The 22,929-nt window shown below is 42.3% G+C and overlaps 1 protein-coding gene and 1 long non-coding RNA gene across 4 annotated transcripts in view; one reads left to right on the plus strand and one right to left on the minus strand.

Annotated features, from left to right (window-relative positions):
• The window catches only part of DENND2B (DENN domain containing 2B), a 299,081-nt gene that overhangs the window by 218,406 nt on the left and 57,746 nt on the right, over positions 1-22,929 (minus strand). The window contains exon 2 of one of the 3 annotated variants that reach the window (XM_059722659.1): positions 12,538-12,626. The gene's annotated coding sequence lies outside the window, so the exon portion shown is untranslated. Of the gene's footprint in view, positions 1-11,249; positions 11,302-11,845; positions 12,162-12,537; positions 12,627-22,929 lie in introns of those variants that run through there. The other 2 variants (XM_059722660.1, XM_059722661.1) reach the window with 2 other exon arrangements.
• Positions 134-21,498, plus strand: LOC132248694 (uncharacterized). The gene is made up of 2 exons (XR_009460028.1): positions 134-223; positions 21,167-21,498. It is a non-coding gene; the product is annotated as an uncharacterized LOC132248694 (long non-coding RNA).

Below are 22,929 nucleotides of genomic sequence, written 5' to 3' on the forward strand. Positions count from 1 at the left end.
AAGTTCCAGTCACACACAGATGCACTCAGCTGGATCAGGAAAATGGAGCAATTTGGTACGTTAGAGAGGACATTGTAAGTGTTTGTTGCTTCGGAGCTCAGGACATTTGGAAGGAGCCAGACAGTGCTCATGCAATAATTATGGACTCCCATATCCTGCAACCATTTCTACCATTGATCAGATGAGAAGCCTTTCCTAGGGAGCAATGCAAGATCTGGGCCAGGTAAAGGGAGAGGTTTGGCATCTGGGTCATTCTCTTCTCATTATGGTGGGAGGGTTTGATGAAATGGGAGAATACTGCTTTTTACAGGCCAGGGTTGTTGGAGTACTTGGAACTAGCCCCATATTTCTGTACCTAGGTCATAGAGAGGGTTAACACACCATCTGTGGTCTCAGTTTTGGGTTACGGCTGGCATTCAATTGAGGATGAATTTGGTATACCCCTGCCAGCCACTAGTGAGACTGGCTTTAGACCAGCTGGCAGTTTCAACACATATTGGTTAGGGACAGTCAAAAAGCCCAAGGGTAAATTGATTCAATCTTTGTAAGTTTCTGTGAACTGCTTAGATTGAACCAATAAGAAAGTGAACTTAAATTTGCTTTTCAAAAGTGAAACGGAGTCAGACCCCTGCAGTGGCCCATACCAGGAGCCAGGCGCACTAGAACTCACCTCCCAGCCTGGCAGCCAGAGCAGAAAGCCAGGAGATGTGCAATTTCCCCAGCCATGCCCCCTCTCTAGCCCCCAGACAGCTGAGGAGGGGGTATGAGGGGAACCCTGCCACCCATCACACCTACAGCCGGGGTCTCCCTAGTGCTGAGGAAGGGGGAAGTGGGAAGCCCCCAGTGGGGTGTTTCTCCCTCTTACCCTGTGCCCAGAGCTGGTCCCCCTAGCTATGCCCGCTCCTCAGCCTGGGCCAGCTGAGGGGGTTTGAGGGGAAACCCTCCCCTTCACCTGTCACTGGACCCCAGCTGAGGTCTCCTCAGTGTTGGGGAAGTGGGGAACCCACCTACAGTGGAGTGGGGGGAGGGGGGCAAATGCCCAGCCATGCCCAGCAGAGGGGGGAGGCTGGCAGTGGGGGCTTTACTCCCCTCCCCCAGCTGGGAGCTGGGTTGATTCCCTAGCCAAGAAGGAGGTGAGGTGGGGAAATCCACCCTGCTCCTGGCTGCTGAGGATGGAAAAGTCCCTGCTGGCAGCTGGGGGCAGGGACAGCCCTACTCCACCGAAGCAGAGAGCACAGCCCAGAGCTGCAGAGAATGCTGGGATGCTGGGGGACTCTGATTCAACTTGAACCAGGAAGGGGTATGGGACAGAAATTCCATAAACTGGTTTGGCCCAAATCAGTTAAGTCTGATAATACATTCAACCAGGTTTGTCTTAAACCAGTTTCAGCCATTTTGAAAGTGGTTTATGTGAGCTGAACTTCTGTTCTGTTACAGGTTTAAACCAGTTTCTGATTACTTGAACCAATTTATGTGCAACTTCTGTCTCTAGCCTTCTAGGGCTGACTATTTTTTCAGTTCAGTGAAGGGGCTTGAAAAACACCTGCCTGTTCCACGCCTGCTGGTAGCCAGTGGTACCAAGGCTTTGCTTTCACAGGCATTTGGTTCCCTCTCCTTTCAGTCTGAAAACTAAGATATATCAGGCTCTTAGCAGCAAGATGAAATTTAAATCCCAGACCGGAAGCTTTAATTATAATGGATTTATGTGAAAGTTGCCAGGCTTCTCCCTACTTTGCAATCGTGTTTGTGCCAAGAGTCTGCTTTTTGTTACAACAGCAACTGTGTTAAGTTCAGTAAAATAACCAGGACAGAGATGCAGAGACAGAACAGAGACTGCTGATGAGAGGTAAAGAGATTTTGTGCTGCAACACAGAATGACAGCACAGCCAATTTCAAAGTTCTTGCTGTCATTAATGATAGCAAATCAATGTGTCCCTCTCTGATGCATCCAGGACACATTGCATGGAACAACTACTCCTGCACTCCCAATTGGCATGTAGTACACTGACTGTCTGCTGCAAGGTAGCATGGCTGGAGGGAAGCACATGGAAGAGAAGAAATTGGAAATAATATTTTAAACTACTCATTCACAGTACTGGGTTCTAAATTACCAATTAGGGGAAAGACATGGTTGTCATTGTGGGCAACTTTCTTAAATACGTAGCATCAGTCTAACCTACTAATGTGCTACTATGATAGCAAATGGGACAAGGAAAAAATACTGAAAATATTATACCTTTCTTTGCCCTCACATGCCTGCTCCCCTCCATTTTCAAGCAGGTTTGGCAGAAAGAGAAGAACAGACATGTGTAACCAAAATGATCAAATTTTCCATACAGTGAGAAGCTAAGAAGAACATGCTAACAGGATACAAATAATGTGTATGACAGAGAAGGAAAGCAAGATGTTCCTATTCATAGCATCTGACAAATTAGGTTATTGCCTATGGAAGTTCATGACTCTCTGAACGAAATAGTCTCTAAGAACATTTATAGAACGTATGTTTTTCCAGGTTTATCTGAACTACAGCCATCACTATACACATGTGGACATCTGTAGTCCAAATTAAATTTGGCTCCAGTCTGAATTAACTAACCCTCATTTACTGAGGATTAAAAGATAGTGCAGGCTAGGGCAGTCTGAAGTAGGCAAATTAAACTATATTAACATGTATATACTGCATTGCTTAACAGTCTTTAGAAACTCAGATAAGCAGATAAGAACTGCAAATATTAATCCCCTCAAGGGAAACTCAGTTGGGTTTTTGCAACACAGCAGAGCCTATCTGGGCACAAAGTAACACCTTTATAAAGTCAAATGTGCCTACAACACCCCAGGGTGACTTAAGGATCAGGTTAATTGCACAGCACTTTAAATAACTGCAACAATGTAGCTGTGCTTACACAGGCTTCTTATCTCCTCCTAATTACTTCCAACAGCATAAGGTTAAACACACAGGCTGAGAATTCGGTCTGTTAAGGGGTTGTCAATGATGATCATCTATTAACCCTTAATTCGAATTGAAATTTGATTCGAACTGTGTGATGTGAATCAGTTAACATGGTTTAGAAAATATTAAACCATCTACAAACGCCTAAGGTGCCACCCTGCCTTGCTCATGTATTACAAGTAAATAAATAAACAAAGGTAAGGGAACATATTTAAGGGAAATGAAAGCAAGCATTGACACACTACATAATTAACCCAAAAACTTACTGCAGCAAGGTATCATTGAAGTTAAGCAGAACACCCTTGGATAATGACAATGCCCACAGTTAAAATGAAACAAGACAAAGAATAGGAAACCTCAGGCTCAGTAAACATGAACAAACAGGAGTTATAGAGAAAACCTCCACTATAAGCAAGTTACTCCCTGCTCATCTAATAGAAGGGTCTCCCACTTCTTAAACCAGATGCTACTAGATGCTGTCAGAGAAAGGAGAAGACTAGATGAACCCCATGATCCAGCAGTTTACGTGAAAGAACAAAAGAGCCTACACTGGAGCCTTGGAGACGCACAATATAAATGGCCTCCCATACTGGGCGAAACTACTTTTTTATTTCTATCTAGCTACAGCTAGGTGCACATAGAATGGGTGTGCACAAATAGAGAGGGAAAGAAGTGTAAGATAGGCAGAAATATGACTACATACACCATGGTGGAAGAAGTAAACTATCTGTTTTCACACAATAAAAATGAACATGACATACAAATGGCAGAGTAAAGCCAAATGTTCCAGCAGGTAGTGGATAGAGGGCACAGGACCATTACAGGAATTATGCAGTGGAAGCGATGTCTTTGTTGGCTGATATGGGGTCATCACATTAGTTTGAACAGAATTAAGAGCATGGTGTACGTGCATGGAGTTGTATAATCAACTCTCCTAAGTTCTATTTACTCCCTACCAATGAAAAGATAGCAACAGCCACTATCCATGGGCTGCTTATTATATTTATATCAAACCAGTCCAGGTGCCTACAAGTCAACTAACAGGTACCTTTTTAATATTAGTATAGTTATAAAAATATTATGATTTACTAATGTTTTTTATTTCCCACTGGTAAGGTATATACAGTATATAAACATATGTAGACTACATTTGGTACATGTCCACTTGGAATATTGGGGCATATGGAAATTATGTTTAAGAAATGTTGAAATTATGACTCACATTGCTTTCCTGTAAATGCTGCAGAATGTAACATAATAAGAAATGCCACTCAGTCACACTAAGAGAATTCAACAGATTCTGCTCCATGTTAAGTCACAGACAAGAGCGCTAGCCAATCTTTTCAAAAGCAATAAGTGATTTTGGATGCTTCCAATAGTTAGTGCTGAACTTGAAACACTATCAAGGGATCTTTCAATTCATTTTAATTAATGCCTTAAATGGCATCTTAATATAGAGGCACTCAAAATCACCCATCGGTGTTTCAAAACGCTGGCCATTTTTTATAGTAGAAATTTCAGGGACTATCAGCTCTTCCAGCACAGACAGCTGTTATGGAGTTTCAGAGAAGTAAGAGTTGATGGTATGAATTCTATTTACCAAAGCTCTTTCTTAGCTCCATGTACAATGCTTTTTAACTCTGGGTGAATTTCAGCTATTATGTGCAGCATGGCTTGTGCCTTCTATAAAAGTTATGTCCATTCATCCTGTTCCTTATGCACCTGCACTGCCACAGGCAGGATTTAACCCTAGCATAAAATGCTTTTATTATCCTTTTGGTTCCCATCCCTTAGGCAAACACAATAAGAAAGGAAGAAACACATGACTGAAACAGAAACATCTTCTCCCTCAAAATCCAAAGGGTGAGATTCACAGTGCAGAACCTGACTCTAATAGTGCTCCCTTTAAAGTCACTGGAAATTTTACTACTGGCTTCAATGGGATCAGAGTAAGAATCTTGGAAAACTGGTCACTCAGCCAGAGCCTGGTTCTGTACAAAACATGTTTCATTACAGCACTAAAAACATCTGGTGCACAGTTTCACTTGGGTACCTCTCAAAAGTACAGAATGCCTGGGTTACCACATCATTTTGAAATTAGCAGCATTATTTTTTCATAATGGTCTTGGAAAGAACGGATTTCAGTGTCATAGGGTACAATCAAAAAATTATACAGGATCAGGTTACTAACCATATTGGTCCCCTCTGGCCATATAACCTATAAACCTTAAATCTTTCAAACAAATTGATATTTCTAAAAACATATTAAGAATTCAAAAAACAGGAAAAGCAAACTTGACCACCAAAAACAGGGGTGGACAAAATACGGCCTGTGGGTCGGATCTGGCCCACAGGCCATTTTATCTAGCCCGTGAGGCCCCTAAAAAAATTTAGAAAATTAAAATTGATCTGTCCTTGGTTCCTGTCAAGGATGACAAGAACCAAGGGCAGTAGGACCCACGGGAAGCCCTGGAGGGATCCTTCAACAGCAGGGCCTGCCTGGCCTGGCCTCGCCTCCCCAACTAGAAGCCCCAGCTGAGGCTTCTGGCCTGGGACCACTGTCTGCCCTGGCACCAGAACCTCAGGTAAGGGGGGGGGGCGGGGGGCAGGGAAGGAGCTGGTGCAGCGCACGAGAGAAAAGCAGCCCCTCCCCCACCCCATGCCCAGGGCTCCCTGCTGCAGCTGCTCACAGCCCATGCAGGGTTGTCCTGAGCAGGCACAGGCAGCCCCATGAGGGCTGTGAGTGGCTGCAGTGCAGGGCGCTGGGGTGCCACCTCTGCCTCTGTGCTGCCCAGCATGCGAGTGCTGGGCGGGCAGCAGCAGCAAACACTGCCTGGCACGGCAACCGGGGGCTGCAGCTGCTGACACCACCACCATGGCGCAGTCACAACAGGCGAGCCCAGAGCTGGCACGGGGCCCAGGCTGGGAGTAGGGGTGGATTACAAGCTGGTGCTGAGTGCGGGGGGGAGGGGAAGGGGTGGGGAGGAAGGGGCCCCTCCTCCACCCTGTGGCTGGCACCCTGCACTGCAGCCGCTCACAGCCCGTGTGGGTCTGCCTGTGCCTGCTCAGGATAGCCCCGTGCAGGCTGCGAGCGGCTGCAGCAGGGAGCGCCAGCCACGGGGCGGGTGAGGAGCCGCCTTTCTCCTGCACTCAGCACCAGCTCCTTCCCTGCTGGCAAGCAGGGAGTTGGGGCTGCTTGCTGCCCCCAACCTGTACCATGGGGCTGGGGGGGTACTGGGAGTGAGCAGGTGCAGGAGCACAGCCTGCACCCATGTCCCAGGGCCAGCACCAGCGCCAGCAGGGGTACAGGGTCCTGGCTGGCAGGGGCTCTATGGAGCCAGGCCAGCTCCCCCCTCTCCCTGCTGGTGCAGCCCAACCCGGCTCCACAGACCCCTGCCAGACTGTGCCCAGATCTGGGCCCCACCGGTGCTGGCCCTGGGATATTGGTCCCAAGACATTGTGACATTGGTCCCAAGATGGTGACCGGGGTCAGGACACCTGTCAAGTGGGGTTGGGGGGGCACCTGTCAAGGGGCGGGGCTACCCATGCGGCCCTCGACAGCTTGCCACAACTTGGTAAGCGGCACTCCGACCAAAATAATTGCCCACCCCTGCCCTAAAAGAACAACCCAACCTGACTGAAGGAATAACAGCTAAACAGGCCAGGGCATGGTGAGTAGCTACAATGCAATGCAACCTACCACTGACACCAATAAACATGAGGTAGATGGCTCCATTCCTTTCTAGAAATAGAAAGATCATAAAGTGTGTTCAATGTTATCAGCTCTGGACCACAACTGTTATATGTGAGGGGAGGGGGAGGCATTAAAATCTAAATATTTACCACTTGCATGGCACATCTACACATGCACTTTACTGTGGAGTTGGCTAATTAGTGCCACAGTAAAAGTATCACCTTCTACACTCCTGCCCCTATTATGGTGCACTAATTAATTAACCCCACTGTAGGATAGTACTGTCTGGGACAAGTACTATCCTACGGCAGAGTTATTTAGTCTGCCAAAACACACGGGCAGATGGTGACCAGGGCTGGCTGCAGCATGAGGGTGCTTCAGTGTGAGGGCTGCCTGCCAGCTAGCCCTGCACAATGTAGCACCCTTGTGCCCCAGCCTGCCCCTCTGCAGCATGTTGAGCCAGGGAAGAACAGCTTCAAGCTGGCAGGCTCACCCCCTGGGCCTGCAACTACCTGGGACTGATCCAACTCAGCTCATTGTGCTGTGATCCCAGAAGCACATATAAACGCTGTGCCTAGAAGCAATAAACTCCAATACGAACTGTACTGGAGTTTATTGCTACATGCTAATTGCATGTGTAGATGCATCCACAGAAGTTAAACTTACAGCAAAGTTATGGAAAGATAAATGCCAGAGCAAAGTAAAGGTTTTAAAAGCACCCTGAGATTAATACAGTAGTTATTATCCCAAATGGAAATTTATAGCCCAAATTTTTAGCAGGCCTCCAAACATGTTGGTACATGATTATTCGTCAACACAGAAATGGACCACTGTGCCTACAGATTAAGGAGCCAACATACAAAGTCAGAAGCAGATCCCACAAATCTTATAGGTTCATTTACAGAGGCTTCCTGAAAATTGGAATCCATGGCTTTGCCATTTACAGCACTCTTCCTTGTTTCATCATGCTAAACAGGGGACCAGAGGTGATTTCTGTATAGATACAATAGACTTATGTGTGGATGTGTGACCCACTGACAAAGTGTACACAGGTTATACATGGTATAGGTGTCCAACTTAAAGCATGGGTTTTGTAATTTAACTTGACCAGAAACATAAACCAGTAGTGATTCCTCCCTCTTAAAGATTTGTGACTTTTACTTAAATGCCCCTCATGTAGGAATACAGAAATCACCAAGTACATGATGAGATGAATAATGGTTTCAATAATAAAGTTATTGATGTAAACATATTAAACCATTATTTATTTATTTATTTATAGGATAGCAAATGGATAAAATCTGATAGGCAGAAAACTGAATGTTATATAATGTGTATCAGTACTTTATTTTTAAAACTTGATTTATTAATGAATAAAACCCTTAAAATAACAGATTTAATATTCAAAAACATATCCAATCACCCAAAATATACACAAAGTCATTAATCTTCTATCAACAGTGCTAACACAACTCAAATCAATGTCCACAGAAATTTTACATTATCTTTCTCTCTGTTCCCCAGTCTCTAACAGTTCCATCAATTCCAAGCCCCGTGTTTTATCTTTATAGAATAATTCACCCCCACCTTTTCCCTAGAATTCTGCATAAAACAAATCTCATTATCTTCTTCCCCCCTCTGCTTGTAACTCTTTAATTTATTCTAAGTTTATTCTAAAGTGTTCACTCATAGAACTTGCATGTCAATATTCAAAAATGTTTCTCACATTTTCTGGTTTGGAGGTAGGAAAAGATAGTTTTAGCAAATTCCAACAATTTCCAACAGATTTTCAAGAAAGCATGTTTTTGCATGCTCCCCTGTAGAACACTGACTTAATAGGGCAACTTTTCCATTACTAAAACTTCCCAAAATTGTTTAAACCAGTCAGTAATTTTAGGGGTGTCACTTCTCTTCCAGGCTTTTGCTATTATAATTCTTGCAGCCACCCGAAAATGACTGATTGATTCCCTACGACACGTTGCAGAGTTCTCAGGAAAGTTCAATAGGAACACTAAGGCTAGGGACAGAAATTACACATAAATTGGTATAAGTGACAGGAAGCCAGTTCAAATCTGTAACATAACAGAAATTTAGTGCACACGAACCACTTTCAAAATGGCTAAAACCAGTTTAAGATAAACCTGGATGGATGGAGTATCAGACTTAACTGATTTAGGTTAAATCAGTTTATTAAACTTCTGTCCCAGATCCTCTCCCCTAGATTCAAGTTAACTCGCAGTCCCCCAGAATCCCAGGATGCTTTGCACCTCCACAGCAAACCCCTTCTTGCAGGATGGGCACGCTAACCTTGGCCCAAGCTTTCTGCCCCAGCCAACCATGGAGGCATACTCTAGCACCCCCTGGTTTGTGGCCTGGGCCACTGCAGGCATGTGGCTGCATTTCCAGGATCAAAAGTGAGCACCTGTTCACTTGCTTATCGGTTCAATCTATGCAGTTTAGACAAACCTGTGAAGATTGAATCAATTCAGCCTTGGGCTTTTTGACTGCCTGTACTTAGCCTAAGGAGTTATCAGATAATTGGCATCCTATTATTTTCCTCACTACGTCTCCAACTTTCTTCCAGAACAATTTAATTCTGAGATATGTCCACTGCATGCACTACAATCCTCCCAGCTCACCACACTCCCTCTGACATTTGCCTGTTTCTAAATTATAAATGCATTTAATTTTAAGTGGGATAGGATACCATCAATACAAGATTTTAAAAGTTTTCTTTTATGAATATAAATGGATATGTGAGGACCATTGTTCCAGATGGCCTCCCATTCTTCAGCATTAATTTCTGACCCAATGTTGTTAAGTCATCTTGTCATAAATTGTGTTTTTCCTTCTACATGGTTATTCAAAATTGCTTTTTATAACATAGAGAATAGGCCTGTATGTTTTATAGACATGACCAAAATTTTCTCAAATTCTGACAGCTTCCTACTGAGGTTCATCTTTCTTTGGGAATGTGTTGCAAAGTGTCCCAATTGCAAATATTTAAAAAATGGAATTTAATGTCATTTTTCATGTCACTGTATTTTTTCAAAAGATCTAAATTGTTCAAAATGTATTATACCAATATGTTCCCGGATATTAAAGCTTCCTAATACATTATTAAGGTTAAATGTAATATAATTATGCGTAGGTGCTACAGGTGATGGAATAAGAGCTTCATTTCTTATATGTGTAATCCCAGGTTTTCACTGCAGTTTTCATAAAGGAGGGATTACATATAGCATTTAGTCTGAAAAATTTCTTTAGACACGGTAATATGTTAAGTTTTCTGGACAGTACATTTGCTCTATCTTTACTCAATGCTTACTATGAGTTGGTGTTATCCAATACACCATGTTTCTAAGTTGGCTGGCTTTGTAGTAATATTTAATGTTTGGAAGCATCAGTCCTCCTTTTTGCTGAGGTCTTTGCAGGATAGAATGTTTAAATCTAGGTTTCTTATTTGCTCAAATATTTTTTTTTCCTTGTCTGTTGACACTGTAATAGAGTTTGGAATAAAAAATTAATTTGGTATATCAGTGCTTTATTGACAGAAAGTACATATCAATTGCATATGCACATATTATGACAAGATTACACATAGCCAGACATTCTGTTTCTCTGTTCACTGTTGACAGATAAGACTGTGATATTGTTTTCTTACTAAAGCTTTTCTCAAATTCATCCTTGAAGGATGACTGATAACATGCCTTGATCAAGGGACAATTTGAACAAACAAACAAACAAACCTTTTGGGGGGGGTGAGGGAGAAATCCAATTCCATTTTTCCCTCTCTCTAAAGTCATTCTAACAGAAAGGGGAAATAGGCATCATCAATATCTCTGATTTGTACTAGGGGATTTAAGCCAATCAAAAGCGTCTTTCATTGTTTGACAGAGCACAAAAGACACTCTGTTGGGAAAGCTCAAGAAAGAAAACTGAGAGCCTGAGGCCTAGTCCCACAGTCAAAGGCTGAAACAAGGACTGAGAAGTTCTCAGGAAGAATCTGATCCAATGCCCTTTGAAGTCAATGGGCATTAGACTAGAGCAAAGCTTTAGATCAAGCCACAAATGTATAAAAAGAAACAGTTATAAAAAAAAGTTTGGAAATAAGCATCTGGGAAGAGAGGAATTTTAAGTAACGTGATAGCAATCTATTCTGCCTGTCATGGTTATCAGTTCAGCATCTTTTTGTGATGCCTGAGAAACCAGAAATTTCAGAGAATTTCCTTTGGGAATGTTTTAAATTGATGTGCAGGTATTTTCCACTAAAGATCCTATTCACAAGAGCATATTGAGCATAATGACCCTAAATGTCCAAAATGCTAATGATGTTTTTATGACTATGAGAGCCATATATGTTGTACTAATGGTCGCATTTGTTCTTTTAGAAATAAAACCTTTTACAGAAAAGGATTTTAAACAAAAACTAACAGAAACACCCCTATTTTCTGTATGTAAGAAATATTATTAGCATTCCTAGGTTTAATACACTCATTGCTCATACTCACTGTTCAAGAAAGGCTATTTTAAGATCAGGAAAAAATACAGTGGTTATGAAATCCTATTTAAAACAATATCACCAGGAACAAAAATGCTACTTACAGTTATGTGCAAAAATAGGTACGAGACTTCAAATACAAGATCAGCTCTAAAAGAAATATTCAAAAGTTTGTGCTTAAAACAACTGGGAAAGTATCCCAAGCATGTATGGGTTTCAGGCAGCATGCTTAGTTTGCTTTGCAATCTATTTACTTCTTCATTACATAAGAGAGGCAAGGGAACATCCAAAAGAAAAAAAAAATAACAAAAAATTTGCTAAAGCCTACCATTTCAACACTTCAGTGATAATCTGAAATAGAATAATAATAACTGCTGCTGTGGTTTTTAATTTATTTGTTATTTATAGATCCTCACATAAAATGGCACTTTCCTGGAGCAAATTTCTTGGGGTTTTTTTTTTTTTGCAACTCTTATACAAGACTCAACAAAGAGCCCAAAGGTCTTTTATTCAGAAAATTACAATGTTTCCTCCCTCCTTGCCTAATAGAATCCAACTGTTAGAGCATGACATCATTCCCCAGAGCCAGGGAGTCCAAACTCACACAGACATTCAGCTTGCAGTAAACACCATGCAAAAAAAAACTTTTCAAGGGTGGGAGGGGGGCAGGGGGAATAAAATAAAAGGGATTTTTTGTTACCTGAAATTTGCAGCATTTCCCTTTCCGCTCCATTCTCAGATTTGTATTTCCCAGACAAAACTTTGTCCTATTAGCTGATGCACTTAGAAACCAGTAGTTAAGGGTCTAATACCTGCTGTGCTTCCCACAACTCCTTCATATGACCTTTCACAGCACTAAATGATTCCAACTAAAATGATTGCAGAGAACGCAGACTGGCCGAGCAAGTTGTCATGGAGATCTTTCTCTCTTTCTCTCTCACATGCTCACACGCGCGCACACACACACACGCACTCACTCTCTCTCCCTCGTACTCACACACGCGCTCGCATGCACGCGCACACACAATTCTGGGAGGAATCCATGAAACAGCACGCCTTTTCATCAACAAAGTTTTTCATGCATTCCTCCCCTCCTCCCAGCTTTCCCTCGAGTCAACCCAGGAAACAGAGCTTTGGTCATGAATCGATTGTTGCAGTTATAGAGACACGCTGCTTTTCAAAAACAACATGGAGCTTTGGGAACTTTTTTCCCCTAGAAGGAGAACTGAGATGTTTGGTTGCAAAAGCTTTGTAATCAAAGCAATCTTTCATATTCTAGCCCAGCAGCTATTTATCTTGGTTTGGCTTGTTATGAATTTGATAGCTGCAGCCTTAGCTGAAATACAATTAAGCAGATTACACAAAAAGCTCCTCTCAAACCTGCTTGCTTACCTTGCTGCTTGCCCAGTAGCTAGTTAGTGTCTTAATTAGTGCAGGGATTCTCGGTGGTCATGAAGAACTTCCTGTATTCTTTCATGTTTCTGTAATTAAGAAGACAAGTTTGTGCATCAGGTACATGCCATTATTATGACCCAAAAACAGGCAGCTGTGTCTTTCACACATTTCTGCTAGCCAGGGACATCACTCTTCCCAGAAATTGCCTATGCTTCTTCCACACATACCTGCTTCACTTTTATTGTGCAAAATTATTTGCAGCAGAAATAGGGAATTGTGAAACTGAAATTGTGAAAATTCTTAACTGACCAAAAAAGGAACCCACTCATTTAAGTTTCTGCACGAATCTAAGTTGCTCATTTGAGGTCTCTGTCACATTGTGTTCCACGCTGGGGATCTTAGCTGGATGGGAAGTGCACAAAGAGTTATTATGCTTCTTATTATAGCTGGAATTAATTGTGCCTATGGGTCTGAGTCAATGTCTGTAAGCACACAGGGCCTGATTTTATTCTACCTGTTAGGGCAGTAACAAGATTTAGGCACTACATGTGATCTCTTCCACCCTACTTGAATCTCTGAAAAACATATTACAAAAGCTAGGAGACTCCTCCTCACTTTTTTTTTTTTTTTTTTAATTTGAAAGCCAGCTTCAAAATCAAACACAAATTTACATTAAAGACAATCGTTCTGATGTTATAAAAGCCTTAGTCTGTCTGTCTGTAACGCTTTATTCGCACTCTGATTGGTTGCTTCCTTGGAGGCAGCGGAGGCACGGGGTGCTGGCTGCACAGCGCTGGCCTCACCCCACCCCACATGGTGAAGCGACACCATAACAGTAGGGACTGGGGCCAGAACAGGGGGGCGAGGCCAGCGATGCTGGGCTCGGCCCCCACCCCCTCTCTGCCCCTTGGAGCCAGGGGCCCCAACAACAGTCAGCAGGGAAGGGGAGGCGGCAGGGAAGAGTGGAGGGAGGGAGGAAGGGGAGCAGGAAGAGATGTGAGGGTGACCGGTGGCTGTGCCCTGCCATGACTGCCGCCGCGGCCCTACCTTCTGCTGCTGCCACCGTCACAGGCCCCAGCCTGAACAGGCGGAGGGACGGGGGGGAGTGGCCCCGGCCCAAAGTGGTGGGGGGGAGGGGCCCTGGCCTCAGCCCAAAGTGGCAGGGGGGAGGGAAGGAATGGCCCTGTGCCTGGTGCTGGCCTGAAGTGGCAGAGGGGAGGTGGGTTGTGGCTGCAGACCTGGCACTGGGCCGGGGGGGGGGGGGGGGGGGGGAGGGGGCTGGATGCAGGCCTCCCTCCCCATCATTCTTGATGGGCAATTTGCTAGTAGAATCATACAAGAGTAGGGGCTGGAAGGGACCACAGGAGGTCATCTGCTCCAATCATATGCTCAAGGCAGGATCATCCCTGACTAAACCATCCCTAGAAAAATTTGGTCTAACCTGTTCTTAAAAGTGGTGGAGGATGGAAATTCCAGAGCCTCTCAGCCTGCTCCAAGGCTTAACCAAGTTCATCCTTATAGCCAACCTAAATTTCCCTTGCTACAACATGCAACATTTCCCTTTCCTTTCCCTTGCTATTGTCCCTTGTCCTGTCCCCTGCAGGCACAGAGAATAGTCTATCTCTATTCTCCATATAAGCACTCTTTATTCAGGTATTTGAGGACAGCTATCACATCCCTCCAAGGTCTTCTCTTATCTAGACTAAATAATCCCAGGTCTCTCAGCCTTTCCTCATAAATCATGTTTCTGAGGCCTCTAATTCATTATTTTTGCTCTCTGCAACAATAAAGAATACTTCTAATTTTTTTAAACTAAGGACATGTAGTCATACAGCTCTCTCATATACAAGGCACATACAAATGATATAACTGAGTACCTCATCTTTAATATGTTGCATTTTCAGGAAACATGACAGAGACTTTAACTATTTTTTAAAGGGTTCATTCACAGCCTTCTGATAACATCGTAGCTGTAAAACAGGACTTTTTTGGCTAGTCTGTTTGGAGCTTTTCCTATGTCACGTAAAATTAAATTGTTCTTATTCAAAACCCACTGCCTTCCAGTGAAACAGTAGCAATGTCAGAAAGAGAGATTCACTAGAAAAGGTGTACACAACATTTTTGCTATCATTGCTATAAAGCAAAACTGATTTCAAGCCTAAGTAAAACACACAATTATTTCCCTGACAAGGCATTTCTAAAGCAGTGTCACCCAAATGGTTTGGCAACTCTGCCAATCTTGGATTCAATACTTGAGAGTGTTTCAAGCAACTAGTCAGAAAATGCAGTAAAAACAACGAGTCTCATCCTGTCTTCACCGAACTCATTAGGAGCAGTTCTGCACTCAAAACTTTTAAACTCTGAGATATGGCACAGGGACTTTCTTTTTTTAAGATTTATTTGGAGAGAATCACTGAAGCTTTTAAAAACTACAAAAATCATTAAACTCCAAGTTTATAATCCATGCTACAAGCAATACTCCCCCTACTGGACATTAACGTGCAAAGATGAAACATTAGTACTGGAAGACCTATTTCCATCTTCTGATACAATGATCCTCTGCCCCTTGAACATGAGCAGGCACTGTAGGATCCTGAAACTACTAAACCCACAAGAAACAATCTACCATCAACTACTTAAGGAGACAAGATGGACATTTGCTATTATTCTCTTAGTCTGGGAACCCAACACAAGAAAATTATTATACATGGATGTAGCATTATGCTAGCCAAGATAGGCACTTTATGCAAAGAAAAAGAAAAGGGAGTCCCAATCATGTATTTAAAACCTTCTAAATTATCTGTGTGGCATGTAAAGAATACAAATAGCATGGAATGTTGTAAAATTCTCTCTAGTGTATTTAAATAATTGGCCACGCCTATTTTAGCCATGTTATCTGCTGTTTGCAGCTATTGGCTGTGTGCATATTTGTGTGCCACACCCTAGATCCAGGCAGAAACCAGCCTCGTTAACCCTCCAAAACGGGCACCTAGCTGCTATAAGCCTTGCATATAGTGCCTAGCAGGATTCTTGCCAAAGAAGAAACATTCTGCTCAGCCTTAGAGAAAAGTGTGGGTTGGTGCCTGAGCAAGCATAAAGATTATGCTCCCTAATTTCCTACCCCAAAACATTTATTTGTGACTTAGGCGATATTTCAAGTGTCATATACTTAAGTTTACAGGAATGCCAGAATCAGGACTTTTATCCTATGGTTCAGTTCCAAGCCATGACTCTTTTAGGTGTGATCATATGCACAGTGCTAGGCAGACTCTAGAAGGAACAAAAACAAACAAACAACATGTACTCAATTATTGATGTAGGTCCAAGAAATGCCAAGGCCACATTGTAATCAAGGAGCATCCCATGTTTGTATATTGTATGTGTATGTTCACATGACTACTATTGGAAAAAATCTTTATTCCTAAAACCACATCCTATCTCTAACTGGTCATATAAACTAATCACTCTGCACCACAGTCCCAGTTCCCTGTCCAGGACAGACACAATATGAGTGCAAGCAGGAGCAGGTAGGGCGTGTATCACAAAGGATTAGTTCACAATGAGTGACTCCTCAGCAGCGTGCATCTGGTGTCTATTCCCTGGAGAGTGAAAATGGAAATCTGAGCTACTCTTTCAGTGAGCTTGATGTCTTGTGTTTCCTTGCTGAAGGTTTTTTAAATCAAAAAGCCATCAGGAGTAGAAGAGGCATCAGAAATCAATTTGGTTCCTAAATGGTTCATGAAATCTCATAGTTTCAGCTAGGTCAAAAATGTATAACGTTTGAATTTTGTGGATATAAATAAAAAAGCAAAAGCAAAACAGGACAGGGCTATTGGCAAGCCCTTGCATAATGGCACAAGAAGCTTTAACTATATACACAATCATATTGCTAAATGCATCAGGTCTAGGACTTTCTGACAATGTATTTTTCCCTAAAAATAGAAAATTTAATTCTATTAAAAATGCTTCAATCAAATTAAATTACAATACAAAGTGATGCAGATGATTACTTCACAGCAAACAGTGTATTCCAAAAGGCTGGTGAAAACACACACTGCAGTAGTGATTCCAAGAGATCATACAGATTTGTGAGACACAAGGATCTGTCATTTTATATGAAACTAGACTTCTTCTCATGAGTCACTATTTCACTCTGCTCCAGTCTGCTATTTTGACTCCTGTAAAAGTCACTCATGTACATCACTGGGTCAGGAAACAGAGGGCAGGGGGTTTTCACTCCGGGTCTTAGGTCTTTGTCTGGGCTGAGGCCCCCTGCCCTTGGCCCACTTCACTCCAGTTGGTCCCCTCCTCCAAAGGTCCACTGTCCCAAGGCCCAAGCCTCACCCTTCATAGGCCCTACCCCCTCACCCCTGGTCTTACCCTTTGTGGGCTCTGGACCCTCCAGTCCCAGTCTCACCCTTCATGGGCTCTGGACTTGGGCTCTCAATCTTTTCTGTCTCACATTACAGTCCTTCTGACTAACAGAAGTGCTCCCCGTCTTTGAAGGGTTTAGGACCTGGGGTGCCTCTGGAACCCTTCTTGGAGGCGTCTTTCTCCCCTGCAGCCACAATCCAGTCCTCCGGTTCGACTTCAACACAATGCAAATTACGACCTTCTGATCCCAAACAAAAGGTTCCCCCAACCTTGGGTCAACGTCCAGCCATGGCAATGAGCTACAACACAAGGCCAAAATACTTATCTCTGCTGCTGAGTGGTTCTGGGGCTTCCTTGCAGCCCCCACAGTCTAAAGTCCTTCCTCCAGGCCCCTCTCTCCCCAGGCCTCAGACAGTCGTGGTTTTATATGGCCTTAAACCTACTCTCTGGGGCACCTGACCCACTACTTCTGCCTCAGGCCTGTCAATCACTGGCCACACTGTGCTGGCCGTACCTGGGGAAGAGGGCCATTTTATTAAAGGCCCTCTGCCACTATGGGTTCCTCCAGGGAGCTGAAGCCAGCCAGCTGGTCTCTCTCTCCTTCAGTGACAGGGTAGGGGCCCCATTACAAGCAGCTGTTGTGAAAAGACGTGACAGACTGAAATAAATGTTAGTATCCCACCCTAATAAATGTGAGGCCTGAGAAGTGGCAAGCATCTGTGATAGATGCAGGAATCTGGCATTTCCCCCATCATATTTGAAAAAAAGAAATGGCACCATATCACAGTGCACCATGTGTTCATGGGATATAATCCTATACATCCTGCCCTTTGTCTGAAGACCCAACCCTGATGTCCCTTTGCACACATGGCACTCCCATGAGATTCCTTGAAGAATGCTTGCACTTTTTAGAGCCCAGTCCAGCAAACCTTTACTCAGATGAGCAGTCCCAGGGATGTCAATAAGATTTCTCATATGAAGAAAAGGTTTACAGTATTAGACCTTTCTTTCTTTAAGTCTACAATACCAGAGCATTGCAATAAATTATGTTACAAGATACATGTTTACAGCCAAATCCTCATCCTATATACGTAAACAACAAAACTCCCATAGACTCTCATTAGACTATGACTTGGCCTAAACAAATAACATTCAAGTACAATTGAGTGGTACAATATATTTTTCTAAGGCTGCTGAGAGACATTTATTTAAAACAGTACAATGGGATCTAATCCCCAATTCCAACAATCGTGCCTCTGGGCACACCACAAGATTGACAGCCACACGATTGTCCTGCCATGCCACACAATCATCAGCCAGCTCCAAGGACTGCACCAGGCTAGTTCAAGCCCTAATGTGGTCCCAATCCAGCCAACAATCAGCTGATCATTGGCCAGTACAGTCTGCACAGGGGCCAGTTACAGACCCCAGAGCAGTCTTAATCCTGTCACATGTTCAATTTAAGGTTCGGTGGAAACTAGCCACAAAAAAATTGCACAAAAATGTGTAATATTTTTTGTGGCTGCTTTCCCTATTTGTGGCACCATTAATTGCTTGAATGTGTGCCCTACTTACTATTTAAGATGTAATTGACAGACTAATCACATCTTAAATGTTACATCTGCTAGGGGTTTAATACATTTTAAAATTGTGACTAGATCCTACCAACACTAAGACTATTAGCGATGCTAGACACAACTAATCCCCCTGAGTTCATTGTAAACTCTTAAGTTCAGTAGTAGAGTCCTAGTCAGCTCTGAACTCAATTTCCTCCCCATTGTAGTCTCAATTTCATTATCCTCAATATTTTCATAATAACTCCTTCGTTTGAACAGTAGATTTAAAGATAACCAAAGCATCTTTTTATAGCCCACCAAGGTCTGTGTTTGCCTGACTACATTGATTCCACTATCCCAGCAAGCACACAGGAAATGACTAATCCCAGTTGTACACTTTTTGAAAATATGCCAGACCCTTTATGTTTTCATAGTCTATTCCAGTTTGATCTCACTTTGTGCATGAAAGCTCATCATATTGAAGCCTGACCCATCCCTTTTAAGGAGTATCAGGTAACATTTTCATAAGTTTCTGAGGGATTTAGGAGCCTCAGATCCATTAACCTTCAATGAAAGTAAGGGCTTGTCTACTTGGACAGTTAAGGGAAATTAAACTAAAGATGTATAATTAGTTAATGTGCATAACTTCAGTCACATGAAACTCCTACGTGGACATTTTCATTCACAGGTAAAGTGGCCTAAAATTGGGATTGCTACTTTTTAGGCACTGCTTCAGCAAAGTGCCGAAGCATTGACTTCAAAGGACCTTATGCACATGTTAAACATGTGCTAAAGTGCTTTGTTGAAGTGAGACCTTAAGTAGTATGGTATGTTTAGAAAAAGACACAAGGAAATCATTCTTACTTGGCAATTAAGGCTTTAAGATGCTATTTGGTGACATAACTAGGCATATTCTCCATATTAGATCTTTTAATGACGTCAAAAATGAACCACTGAGCAAGGAATTGAATAATCCCATGATTTAGGTTAATAAAACAGCTGAAAATCAGGACAATATGGAAAATTAACTAATTTAAATGCCCAGTTTTAGAATTACCCCTATCTATAGACTGGCTCATGAATATATACGCATAGTGCAGATTACCCAACATGAAAGGCTGTGTAAAGTCAAGGAGGCCACACAAGCTGGCTCTGTACCCAGCTCACTGATTCAGCCAACCATCAGTATCCTACTATAGCAGAATCATTTCAAGTGGTGCCAGCAGGTCATGGAAAGCTGTGGAGCCATTCAAAAAGGGGGAAGCTTCTGTAAGACAGTTTTTCTGTTCCTATGGGCCACAATTCCTAGAGCAGACCCCGTCCATAGATAATTATCTGGCATTTGTGCCTGAGAAAAGGAGATTGGTAGCAGTAGCCCAAATCTGAAGCAGGAGGGATTAAAAAAAAAAAAAGAAAGACCTTCCAGTAAAACTAATAATCCTTCCTGGATGGGAGATAAAACCTGTCCCTTAGGAGGCTTAATTCCCCTTCAAAACTTTTTTTTTTTTTTTATAATGTCACCAGGCTATTTACCCTTAAAGGTTGGATTTATAGTCTGAAAAGAAACCCTTGGAGGTAACTTCACAAGCATGCTGGTGATTGATTCTCCAAGGGTCACTGACTGCCTACTGGCCGTGATAGGTAAAGGTGTCAGAAGTTGTTTGATACTCTGTAGGAGTATCAGTAGGAGTTTGTTTCAGCTTCTGAAGCCACAGAATCTGAGAGAGCTGCATTTTTTTAATGAACTAGAGCCAAAGAACAGGATTGAGTTACCTCTACTCACATGATACTGTCTGAAACGATGTGCTACTCGTGGGGCTACATTGTAAATTTAAAAAATTCTGCCTTGGACAGGGACTGTTTGTAGCTAAATGATCCAGAATGAGCTGTGATTAGCGAGGCACTATTTGACCATACTCATGCAGCATCAGATCTTATTTTTCCCTGTGTATCTCGACAGCTACTTTTGCTGCAAACTAAGAGTGGAACCTGATCTCCTCCCATTCCCTATGCCACTGCCCCCTCCCAACACATGCAGCTGATCACTGGTTGGGGAATAATAGCAGGAAAATGATATTTGTTCTCCATTATACCTCTTTACATCACACCTTAAGGTACAGTTAGAGCAGGGCTGAGCAAGGATGCAAGGGGAGGAAGGACTCCCCCTAAGAAAGTAGTTTTCACTTGAGGAATGGGCCAAATGATGATGTTCTATAAGCACCGTCACAGGTGTGTTGGATCTGCTGTGGTAACCTGAATAAAAAATTGTTTTATTTAGTGAAGTAATGGGAACAGGGACCAGCTCTATGAAGTCCAGTGGTGCCATTTTTCTGGAATAAAAGTTTATATTTTCCTCCATAAGACTTCTTAGTCTGAACACAAAACAGAAAGATAAAAGGATCTAAGGTTGATTGTCCAGTAAAATATCACCATAGTTATATGAAACATTCTTACCCCACAGCACTGCGCTCTCTTTGAACTAAAAAAACAAAAATAACTACAGTCTGTTTTGCGGTTCCTTTTGATAGTCAATTATAAAAGTATCTAGGAAGTTTATACAACTTCTGTTGACTATCGTCCAAAGTCTATTAGGCAACAGACTCAAGAGGTAAAATGTCAGCCTGATTTGACCATTTTATGCAAAGCAGTCGCTTAATGTGTGGGATAACTCCACTACTTCATTTCCTTTGTTTTAGATATGCCTCGAATCACAGAACTGACCTGTGTGACCATGTGAGCTGGAGGTAACTTGCAGAAGGGATCTCATGAGACCCTGCATAACATCATTTAAAAAAGGAATGGTATTGTGAACAGCAGCTCAACACTGTGCAAGCCACCTACACTATCTAGCATTCAGAACTATAAAGTGTTGTTTGTTTTCTTAGGCATACTATGAGTTTGTCTTGCACATTGTCAGCCAGGGAACACAATCATAACAGCAGGGAGATTTCCCAACCATAGATAATAATGCTTTTTTGTCTTTTGCCTCTGAATAACAGAGATAAATAAAACAACATTTTTGCACATATACGGTTCTTTTCATTGATGTGTCTCAGAGTCTTTTACAAAAGTGGGTATTTGCCCTATGTTAGGCAGGTAAAAATAGCTAAGGGACATTGCTTGAGGTCAATCAGTAGCAGCCAATGGCAATCAGAAAGAGGGCGCATAGTTCTTTATTTAACCACTAAATCATGCTGCCCTCCCACAGGACTCTTTGCAGAAATCAGAAGAAATAGAAGAAATTAAGCTTTCCTTGCAGTTGGTTCCTAACCGTGTGGAAGTAAGAAAAATTAGGAAGTAAGCAGAATGACCGAGTTCAAATAAAACACAGCACAAGCCCACAAAAAGCCCAACGAAAAAACTGGAAAAAAATGCACAAACTTTTCAAAGAGTTAAAAAACCACTAAGTTAGCTCTGTGTTCCAATCCCACAGCCATTCCTGGTTTCAACTTAAGTGGAAGAGTAAGCACCAAAACATTATTTAAAAAGACTACTCTCATAGGACTGCTGAGCCCGCCACAGTCCAGGTACAAAAAATCCTGAGACACAGCAATCACACCATGCAGAGGAAGAGAGAGATATGTCCAGACTTACATGTGCAGAGAGCTATGTATACAAATATATATATAGACTTAACTGCACAGACATGGGAACAAAGGCCAATGCAACAACATCTGAACTGGAAGCACTCCAAATTCTAACCTTCTGAAACATGTATTCTTTCAGTGCTATTTACTTTAGGCCTAACTGCAACATTTTTTCTTTAAGAAGTTTTATATAACATATATAACACACACATATACATACATATGAAATAAAAAATAGAAGTCCAATAAAAACAACCACATTAAAATGAACTGATTATTTTACAGCTACCTAAACACCTTTCTGAAGGACTAATAATTTGAAATGAGTTAAAATGCTCCAGTTGTGCCAGTCATGCAAACTTTGTCTAAAACTTATCTGTTAATTCTGCAAAACAGTTTTTTTAAGGGCCAGGTGCTTTTGAAGTTAAAGGATCAATACCAGTTCTCATCAACTGAGGAGGTGTCCCTAACGTCCAATTTCAATGGTTAAATTAGGCTGCCTTGCAATATCTTAGTGAAAGACACTCTGTTTCAGAGGCTTCAATCTTACGCTCCATTTCCTAAGCTTCAGTTTGAAAAAAAAAAGGATCAAGTCTCTAGTCCTCATGGTTACAGCAGTAAGATTTCAAAACAAGAACTAGATGCAAAGTAACAGTTTCCTTAATCTGCAGACTGAAACGGGACTATAGTGTGTGAACTGCTCCAATTCATCTGAACACTTCACAGATGTGGAAGGGAATAACCGGACAGTAGTTAAAGCACTCGCCTGAGACTTGGAAAACCATAGTTTAATTCTCAGTTCAGCCACAGACTTCCTGTATGACTCCTGGCAAGTCACTCTTCCTGTGACCCAGTTCCCCATCCATAAAATG

The sequence above is a fragment of the Alligator mississippiensis genome, chromosome 2, assembly GCF_030867095.1.
Source record: "Alligator mississippiensis isolate rAllMis1 chromosome 2, rAllMis1, whole genome shotgun sequence".
Lineage (NCBI taxonomy): Eukaryota > Metazoa > Chordata > Crocodylia > Alligatoridae > Alligator > Alligator mississippiensis.